This window comes from Mesoplodon mirus (assembly GCF_964341445.2).
Source record: "Mesoplodon mirus genome assembly, chromosome: 4".
NCBI lineage: Eukaryota > Metazoa > Chordata > Mammalia > Artiodactyla > Ziphiidae > Mesoplodon > Mesoplodon mirus.
This window is the reverse complement of record NC_138979.1, coordinates 70,793,799-70,802,012: the sequence shown is the minus strand read 5'-3', so window position 1 is coordinate 70,802,012 and position 8,214 is coordinate 70,793,799.

Sequence of the window (8,214 nt, the reverse complement as noted above, 5' to 3'; positions counted from 1 at the left end):
ATAATCTCCAAATAAATATAGCTCTAGGCTGAGGCCATGAACCATTGAGGTACAATCTCACTCTACTCTCAAAATGAAGGTTCTCTCTTACTAATCCAACCCTAATTATGTACCTGCTGGTGCCACTAGCAGTCTCAACTTCTCCTCTTGGTACTTGTTTCCAAATGCCAGTCCCTATGCATGTATCTTCTCAGCCCAACATTGTGGCTAAGAAAGATATTATGGTGTTTTCTCATACTATATCTCTTAGGAACCCAGGCATGCCCAAATCCTGCCTTACCAATCTCCCTTGCCTGAATACTATTTTCCTACTGTGGTAATCAACAATGGAATCCTAACTAAAATAGAATCATAGTGTGTCTTTATTAACACACCAACATATTCCAAATAACTCTCAGTATAGATTCCAAAAAATGCTATATTAAAGCATGAAGCTTAGACTACCTATTGTCCTTTGTATTTAAACTCCTGTGACCAGTTTGGTCAGGCAATAAGCAAGCAAGTATAAAAGCAAGCATATATACAGAGTACGATGGCTGGGACCCCAGGGGATCCCCAAGTGAACGTATATACCCTGGCACATGGAATGAGACACAGAGAGAGAGAGAAAAAGAGAGAGAGAGAAGCAACTTTTAACATACAATGACCCTGGGACTTCCCTGGCAGTCCAGTTGTTAAGACTTCACCTTCCAATGCAGGGCGTGCAGGTTCGATCCCTGATTGGGGAGCTAAGATCCCACGTGCCTTGTGGCCAAAAAAACAAAACATAAAACAGAAGCAATATTGTAACAAATTTAATAAAGACTTTAAAAGTGGTCCACATCAAAAAAAATCTTTAAAAAGAAATACAAGGGCCTTGTCTACTAGTAGAAATAATCTAATGATTGTCAAATATTTTATGTTTTCATGTCTCTTTACTGAAGTATAATTTACATATGTGAAATTCACTCATAAGTGTCAATTAAACAATTTTTAGTAAATGTATACAGTTCTGCAAACATCACCACAGTATAATTTTAAAACAATTCCATCACTCCATGAGGTTCTCTCATGTCCGTTTGCAACCAGTCCCTGCTCTCACTCCCAGCCCTAGGCAGCCTTTGATCATCTTTCTGTCTCTTCAGTTTTGTCTTTTCTAGAAACTTTATATAAATGGAATTCTATATAATTTATATAAATGGAATATACAGTGTTTTCTGTCTGGCTCCTTCCACTTTAGCATAATGTTTTGACATTCATCCATGTTGTATGTATCAGTAGTTTGATCCTTTTTATTGTTGATTAGCATTCTGTTGTACAGATATACCAACTGGGGGAGATTTGCACTGCTTCCAGTTTTTGCTATTATGAATAATGCTATAGAAGTCTTGGTGGGTATGTATGTTTTCATTCCTTGTGGATAGAAACTTAGGAGAAGTATTGCTGGGTTATATGACAAGCACATGATTAACTTTTCAAGAAAGTTCCAAGCTGCTTTCTAAAGTGACTGCACCATTTTATATATCCACCAGAAATTTTTCCACATCCTGGACAACAACCTTATATTATCAGCCTTTGTGATTGTAGTCATCCTAGTGGGCATGAAGTGATACCTCTTTGTGGTTTTAATTTGAATTTCCCTAGTAACTAATGATGTTGAATATCTTGTGTTAATTAGCAATTTGAATATTGTATTTGGTGAAAGGGCTATTCAAATATTTGGCCAATTTCAAATTGGATTGTCTGTCCTCTTATTGTTATTTATTTATTTTTTTGGCTGCACCACAGCATGTGGGATCTTAGTTCCCTGACCAGGGATCAAACCCGTGCCCCTTACATTGGAAGCACAGAGTCTTAACCACTGAACCACCAAGGAAATCTCTCTGTCCTCTTATTTTTGATTTGTAAGAGTTCTTTATATGTTCTGAATATATCCTCTATTAGATAGATAATTTTCAAATATTGTCTCCAGTCTGTGGCTTTTCATTTTACTAATAGTGTATTTTGATAAAAAAATTTTAAATTTTGATGATGTTCAATTTGTTGTGTTCTTTTATGGATTGTGCTTTTGGTGTTGTCATATCAAAGAAATCTTTACCCATGCTGGGGACAAAAATTTTTCTCCTATGTTTTCTTCTAGAAGTTTTATAGTTTTAATTCTTACATTTAGGTCTATGATTCATTTTGAGTAAATTTTTGTATATGGTATAAGGTAAGAGTATAAGTTCATATTTTGCCTATGAATATCCAATTGACCCAGAATCCCCTTAGTTTAAAAGACTATGCTTTCCCCACTGAATTGCTCAGGCACTTTTGTTGAAAATCAGTTGACCATAAAAGTGAATTTATTTCTGGACTCTCTATCCTGATTCATCCATCTATAAATCTATCCTTCTATTAATACCAAACTGTCTTGTTTACTTTAGCTTTATCATAAAATTCAAAATCAGGTAGTTTACAAAAAAAACAAACAGAAGAACCATTTTTCAAGAAATTATTTTGGCTATTAGTTCCATACAAATTTTAGAATAATCTTGTTAATTCTACAAAAAAAAAAGTTTCATTGCATCCATAGATTAATTTGAGAGAGACTTGACATCTTAGGAAGATTGAATCTTCCAATCCATGAACATGATATATCTCTCAATTTATTTAGTTCTTGTTTAATTTCTTTTTGCAATGCTTTGTAGTTTTCAGTGTACATGTCTTGAACTCCTTTTGTTAAATTTATCCTAAATATTTTATTCTACGTGAATTTTAAAATCAGCTTGCTAATTTCCACAAAATAATGCTGAGATTTTAAAATCACACTTGCATTGAATCTGTACATTGATTTAAAGATAATTGACGTCTTAAAAATAGTCAATTAATCTATAAAGATGGAATACATTTCTATTTATTTAGGTCTTTAATTTCTCCCAGCAATGTTTTGTAATTTTCTATGTTAAGGAGTAGTATATCGCTTATTACACTTATTACTAAGTATTTGTTGCTTTTTCAATGCTATAACCAATAACGTTTTCAAAATTTTTCATTTTCTAGTTTCTTGTTGCTAATGTTTTGGAAAAAAATTGATTTTTATGTATTGGCTTTGTTTCAAACAATCTTGCTAAATTCCTTACTAATTCTAAAGGTAGGCTTATAGATTCATTTGGATTCTCTTTATTATAGCAGAGTATATAATTTTGTCATCTATGAACAATAATAGTTTTACTTCTTCCTTTCTAATTTGTATGCTTTCTATTTCTTCATCTTGCCTTATTTCACTGGCTAGGACCTCCAGGAAAATATTGAATAGAAATAATGAGAGTGAAAATCCTTGTCTTAATTTAGAGGGAATGCTCTTAGTCTCTTGCTATTTAGAACAATTTTGTCTATAGCCCCTGTAATCAGCTAAGTCATTTGCTATTGCCCACGAGTCCAGGTGTATCTCTCTCCCCCAAAATGGATGACGTACCACCCAAAGCTCTACCCATTGAGAGGCTTTCCACTACCCTATACCACTGTTTTTCATTTTCTGATCATACCAACACCACTTGTTGACCCATAGTGAATCAAGCTCATGTCTTTTTCTTCTTCGTTAGCTGGCTATAGGGAATACTTCACTGGGTCAAAGGTGTGAGCTCAGGGAGTGGGAACAGTGCAACAGTGGTGAATAACATGGGGGTGAGAGACAGATGTTCTTTCAGCTTATTTGTGATGTTTGGATCTGCTTAAGACTGATCTTGGATGTATCACTTTCACTGTTGCGATGAATTGATGCTAGTCCTATCTGATCCTATGACTACATTTCAAAAAAATATTATGGAAATAAAAGATCTGAATCTGTATGTTGAAAAAGGCCTCACTGTGAACTTGGAAAACTGGTCATCTCCAAATCATATTTTAGTAAAACTTTTAGACATTAAAAATAAAGAAAAATCTGGACTCCACACTAAAAGACCAGACAAAGGACAGAAAATCCAGTTGCCATCAGATTTCTTAAAAGCACCAAAAGCTAAGAAGGAGTGGAGCAACATATGCATGAAGATCAAAGATAAAATGTGAACCAAGGAATTTTTTAGAGCCAACCAAGCTGTGCTTTGAATATCAAAGCTGTAGGAAAACAGTTTTAAACATAAACAAACTCAGAGATTACTGTATGCCTGATCTCTTCCTGAGGAATTTACTAAGAGACAGCCTTTATTAAACCAAGATATGACTGAGGAAACATCAGTAAAAGGACTGATTATAAGATTTAAATGTATTTAATTATCACTCTAACCCTAAAACAGTTTATTAGGTGAAAGAATAGTATGTAAAAATATGTTGTTACAAAGTAGAAATAACATCATTTTTAAAATAAGAAGAGAGGGGAGAGAGAACAGGGAAAGAAGAATATGCTCATTTATTGTTACATAGACAATAGGTAGAATTCAAAGGATATTGCATAGCTGTTGAATCAAATAGTAGAAATCTCAATAAAGGATCCTAAGGGGATTATATAAAGTATGAGTGTAAAGTTTTCTCTGTCATAATTTATGTTTCTTAGATACCAAAAGAGATAAACTTAGTAAATATAAAGGAAAAAGGGACAATAATTATAAGGATATATAATATATATTACATATACATATAAAAATGTGTGTGTTTGTAGGTTTATTTCTGTAAAAGGAAACTCAGGAAGGATAACCTTAAAAAAATAAAAGTGGCTACTTATAGACAGTGGGTGGGAATGGAGTTGAAGGGGTGAGAATTAGAGTGAAACATCTCCAGGTGTATCTTTTATGTAGTTTTCATATTTGAAACATCAAAATGTTTTACATATTCAAAAACTAAAATTAAACTAATGTAGATGAAAGAATCAAGCCCTAAAATTCCTACAGACAGAAACAAAAAAATCTAATTATGTATCAAACTAATAAGAATTAATTCAAAAAACTTCTGAACATAATACTCTGAACATCTTTATGGGAATTTAGTTTAAGGACTAAAAGAATTGCAAAGAAATCTTGAACTTAGTAGATTTGTTGTTAATAGTGGTATTGGTAATTTGTGTGTATTGTAAGATACAGCATGTGAAAAATATATTGGGTTCTCACTGTGGGAGAAGAGAAATAAATATGGAATGAGAGGAAATGCAAAAGAATCCAGCATTGGATATGAAATATCATTATGAATATATATATATATATATATATATATATATATATATATATATACTCCATAAGTATGGCCACTGAAGAAGTGACAAGTTAGATGCAATGACTAGTGCCCAGATTTACTAAAAGGAACCAGGTTTCTGAGAAATGACTGAAATGGGGCAGAATAAATCTGAACATTATATTGTGCTAAAATCAAAGAAATGCTCAGGTGGATAGGGACATGTCAAAAGGATACACAGTTGGCTTAAGGGGCCCCAACTGGACAAATCTGGGACAATTTGAGCACCAAAAAGAATAATGATGTAATATACTATGCCATATGGATAAAAAGGGAAGCTATGAATCCATATTAATACTAAAGAAAAGTGGTGGTTAGGCGGAAAATTTCTTCTTTTCCGAAGAACACGACTAATAAACCTAGAAAGAATGGAGGAAAATTTATCATTGTACAATCACCAGTGTAAAGTTGATTTAGGCAATGATCACCCATGGATGCTAAAACTAGTGGGTAAAAATACTGAAATATTTACTCAATTCTCAAAGTATCACCACTCAGATTACTTATTAGTTACAAAATATACATACTAGTTGCCCATCCTGAATGCTTGATTCATAATCCACCCTTTATTGGTTGTCTCCCTTACCTAACTTACTTCCTTACTTCCCTACTAATGTTTTTTTTGGGATCAGTTCCCAAATAAACTACTTGTATCCAAATCATTTTCTCAAGATCTGTTTCTGGGGCAATCCCCAACTGAGACAATTTCATCCATTCACCCATTTATTCATAAACATTTATTGAGCATTTATACTGTGCTAGGCACTGAGCCAAGTCATTAGCAGCACATTGTCTCTTTAATCATCACAATATCATCCCCTTTATAGATGAAGAAATTGAGGCTTAAAGAAGATAAGCAGCTGGCCCCAAATCACACAATTAGGACTGAGTACTGGAAGGGAGTGGTGGCAGTGCTGGCTGGCTGAGGCTCTCAGAAGCCCGGTTTTGAACTGAAGAGTATGGAAAAGGAGCTTTCTGTTCAGGTAACAATTCGAGAATATCGTTCTTATAATACTTTTAGAAAGCAATGAATAAAAGTGATGACTGGAAAATTGAGAAAACGTTTCAATGAAACATATTTTTGAAATTCAAAAAACATATCTTTGTCTTCTGGGAAAGCAGCAACACGCACACACCACCCCCCCACGCCCCGCCCACAGATTTACACCCTAGCTCTACTAGGTTTTAGGTGTGGGACATGGGCAAGTTACTTATTTTAAGCTCAATTTCCTAATCCATGAAATGCATAATAGCAAAGATTGTTGTCAGAATTAGTACAATTTATTTAAGCAACTAGCACTTAATTGGTGCAGAAATGCAATTTGTGGAAATGAATTCATTTTCAGGAACTTTGTGTTAAGTACTGAAATAAAGATGCAATCACTATCATGCTTAGCAGGGACTAAAAAAAGAAGCAATATAAAATATTTTATGTCAAGAATAATATCAGTGTTAGAATTTTAAAAAAAATTTGTCTTTTTATAGTATAATGATGGTTTACTGTCACAAAGAAAAAATAAAAACAACAAAAAGAAGGCAAGCTTTGTTTCAAGGAATATCAAAAATTCCAATAGTAAATTTTATCATTTTGATAATTTTTTATTCTCTTGTGTCAAGCAAGAATAAAAAAATATTGCTTATCAATTGCAATCTATATTCATGATTCTTCCCTTGCTAGATATTTTCTTTAGTTGAGGGATCCCAAAGAAAAACAGTAAGTATAGTTGTCTACACTATTTTTACTAACCAAGATTTTATTTAAACAACACACTTCCTTAGATTTAAAAAATTGTTAGAGTTCCTGTTAGGATCAGTATGATATGTCTTAAAAATGGTATTGGACGCATGAATTCAGTGTGAATGCAGCAACCGCTGTTCAATAAAACTCCTCTTTTCCATCTACCCTCCAGTTGGGTAAGGCAGGCACAAAGACTGAAATGACCATAGTCAAAGCATGATTTAATGACTTGCAGGTTTCTGCTTGAATGACTTTTTCTTTTTTTTTGCGGTACGTGGGCCTCTCACTGTTGTGGCCTCTCCTGTTGCGGAGCACAGGCTCCGGACACGCAGGCTCAGCAGCCATGGCTCACGGGCCCAGCCTTTCTGCGGCATGTGGGATCTTCCCGGACCGGGCACGAACCCGTGTCCCCTGCATTGGCAGGCGGACTCTCAACCACTGTGCCACCAGGGAAGCCCTTGAATGACTTCTTAAGTAGTCTTGGATATATGTGCAATTAGTGACATTTAGTGGTTGAATAAGTTGTAGATTTAAGAGAATTTTGTAGGTTATCTTGCTCACTATCTTAATTTTATACATAATAATACTAGGGTCCCAAAAGATTAAAAGACATATTGTTGCTTACTTAGTTGCTGGAGTTCACAACAAGTTAAAATATCTTACTCTGATAATTTATCAAAACAAATTTATTTGCCTGATTTTTCTGTCCCCACTAAATTGTATAGGCAGGCACTTCTGCACCTTGTATCTCTGCTTGGCACAGTTGAAAAGTGAAATATCCAAAGATACACTACTTTACCATATATTAGCTCATTCATTCAAACCCTTTTTGAGGACTTGCCAGGTTTTAGCTACGGAGATAGATACTGGGAACAAAAAGCAAACCAAAGGCACTCTCCTCTCTTAAGGAACTTAAGGGGAGACAGAATTGTAAGCACAGCACATAAACCAACAGTATGTGCAAAGTGACATGATAGGAAGAAGTGGCATGAGCAACAAGCCTGCCTGGAAAGATTAGAGAGGCTTCTCAGAGAAGGTGCTTGAAGTTGTTTAAAAGACAGAACAAATTGCAGGCAAAAGGGCTCCAAATGACTGTAAAGTACCACTCCAGGAAGGGATCCATGAGGGGAGTGGAAGGAAACGGGGCTGGGAGGCAGGGCCCACCTCCAATGGGCCTTGTTCTTGGAGTTTGAACATTTTCCAGAAAGCTATGAAGAGCCACTGCTATATTCAAGCAAGGGAGCAATAAGATTCACATTTGTTTCTTTAAAAAACATTCCATGATGAGATGCTTC